At 38.4% G+C, this 2,640-nt stretch overlaps 1 long non-coding RNA gene across 1 annotated transcript; it reads left to right on the plus strand.

Moving 5' to 3' along the window:
* Positions 1 to 738: 738 nt before the first annotated feature.
* On the plus strand, positions 739 to 2,107 carry LOC139877899 (uncharacterized). Its single transcript, XR_011768825.1, has 3 exons — positions 739 to 860; positions 1,378 to 1,429; positions 2,029 to 2,107. It is a non-coding gene; the product is annotated as an uncharacterized lncRNA (long non-coding RNA).
* The last annotated feature ends 533 nt before the right edge of the window (positions 2,108 to 2,640 follow it).

Genomic DNA, 2,640 nt, shown 5'->3' on the forward strand with positions numbered 1-2,640 from the left:
TTTATAACAAAAGTCAACCGTTTCAGTAATCAATGAGCTCCTTAATGGCACAGGAAGGAGCGTGAAAACGAGTACGGGTCACAAGCTTTGACAAGCTATAGAATGGATCACGAGTTACACAATACGGAGAAATCGAAATTGCTCGGTGTTTGGCAAAGTGAAGATGACCATCGCATCAATTTTAAATGAAATACGAATTAAAAAAGCTTCGAATGGATTACGAACCACTAGAAAAATGGGTCTTTAGATTGGCACTCGTGGTTAGCAGCCCCAAGAACTTATTATCAGAATCCGCTTTACAAAACTGGAATTGGTTATTTCTCATTTATCCCTGGATTTGATCAGATTTCATGTTTAGCTTGTATATAAGTAGTCTTACTGATGTAATGCAATGCAAATAGATGGATAGATTACTCGTGAAACTAGATGGGAAAATATTGACCCATTATATACTGTAAATATTTACATGTAAGACACTAATTTTCATTGTACAGCAGAGTAAATAGGGTACATGAAGTGTGGGTGACCTTGTATATTAAAACAGAGGTCAGAGGGCGAACTGAGCAGGGTGCGCTCAGCGCACACTAAGGGTGCGCCTGGCGCACTCCTCACTGTAGCCGGGTTCTGTTGTTTTATTCAGATATTTTGATGGGCATTTTGGTAATTTCACTTGTAGGTCAGATCTTGGGGTATCATTCACTCCATTTTCAACAACCTTATCTTCTTCACTTTAATTTTGGAGAGAGAGTGTGATTTCTTGAGTGAGAAAGCTTAAATCCAAGAGGAAGAAGTTGTTCTCGGGTCAAAATGCGGGTATTAAAGTCGTTCATCTACTCACTAGCTACGTTGGGGTTGTAGTGGTAAGCTCTAATCTTGATTTCCCTACTTTGATTTTGTGTAGGGTTAGGGTTTGGGTAAATGAAGAACATAAAACCCATAATTGTTGATTTCGGGTGTTCTTGGGTAAGATGGAGTCATGAAGACTCAATGGTAACTAACTTAGGGTTTCAAAGTGTTAATTGATGTTATGAGTCCTAATTGGTTAGTTAATTACTAGCACACCTAGCTAATTGGTAAATGGGTGTTAGTTGGGTTAGTGGATGACCCGAAATGGGTGTGTTGACTTTAAATGAGTCAAAGGGGTTAATGATTTACCTAGTTGGGATTATGGGTATGAATTACCCTAATTTTGTTATAGTTAGTGTTGATAGACCTTAATCACTAGCTTTTAAGTGATTGACGAGGGTCTTGACCCTTAAGGGGCGGTTTTGGTGAAAATGGGGCATTTAATGCATTTAAGTCATTAAATGCACTTGAGTGAATTGTTGGTGTTTAGCCCAACAAGTTTGTTTGTTGATTGAGTACTTATTGTATTAGGTACTCGGCTTTGAAGCATTCGAAAGTATAAAATCATCACCAAATCGTTGAGGTGAGTGGAATAATTATATATGTATGTATATGATTTATTTACTTGTGGGGTATGGGTTAAAGTTCGATGTTGACGATACCATAACCTAGAGTATATTGTTGGTTCGTTTTGATGAGGGTTTAAGTTCGATGTTGACGATACCTCATGTATGGATTTAAAGTTCGATGTTGACGAAGCCATACCGCTAGTGTAGTGAAATTCGATGAGGGTTTAAGTTCGATGTTGACGATACCTCATATGTGGGTTTAAGTTCGATGTTGACGATACCACATTTATTGGGACGAATGGGAATTAAGTTCGATGTTGACGATACCATTCGTTGAGCTAGCCTTGGGATTCGAATACTAATGGATGTTGTGAACATCAATGCTTATGTATTGTGTTATAACGTATTGTGTTGTTGCATTATATGATATTGTTATACTAGCTTATGTTATCGAGGATTTAGCGTTATACATTATAAAGGTATGCTAATTATGTTGCTAGTATGTATGCGGATGTGTTGTAAGTGTTTGCAAGTAAGTAAGTTATATATTTATATGTATAATTATTGCATTCACTAAGCTTTGTTTACCCTCTCGTTGTTTATCTTTTTATAGGCTCGGGCGTTGATAAGGGTAAGGGCGTACGGTTGGATTAGAGATTTTCCGCTTGTTGTTTGATAGGGGACGCTTTTGGATGTGATAGCTTTTGGAGTTTGACCGAGATTTGGGTAGTTTAACCCCAAACACCATGCTCTTAGTGTCGTTTGGAATTTAAACTAGTGTGGTCGAAACTCGAACTTTTGTATGAAAATCGTAAAACGGCTGATGTGGGCCCCATTTTGTAAAACTCATTTTATTATTGAATCGTGTGAGTTTTAACCATTATAACATGTTGTGAAAAGCGTTTCGTCTAAATATGTCGGGAAGTGGGAGATCTTTATTTGAAAATTGATAAAACCGGACAGAACTGAATGTGGGCCTGTGCGCGCCGCGCACCCAAGGAGTGCGTGTGGCGCACTCTACTAATAAAAAAAAAATTTGTTTCGCGTATTCGGTTGGTTATTGGTTTGTGTAACGACCCGACCAAAACCGTTATTGACGGCGCCGTTAACTTAGGTCCCGTTGCGTGGTCGTAGTCCCTATATGAGACTCGTTTGACCAAAATTATGTCGCATTCATTTGAAAGGCACAAGACTTGCAAGTTTAGTTTACAAAACCATTCGACAG

This window comes from Rutidosis leptorrhynchoides, chromosome 11, assembly GCF_046630445.1.
Source record: "Rutidosis leptorrhynchoides isolate AG116_Rl617_1_P2 chromosome 11, CSIRO_AGI_Rlap_v1, whole genome shotgun sequence".
Taxonomy (NCBI): domain Eukaryota; kingdom Viridiplantae; phylum Streptophyta; class Magnoliopsida; order Asterales; family Asteraceae; genus Rutidosis; species Rutidosis leptorrhynchoides.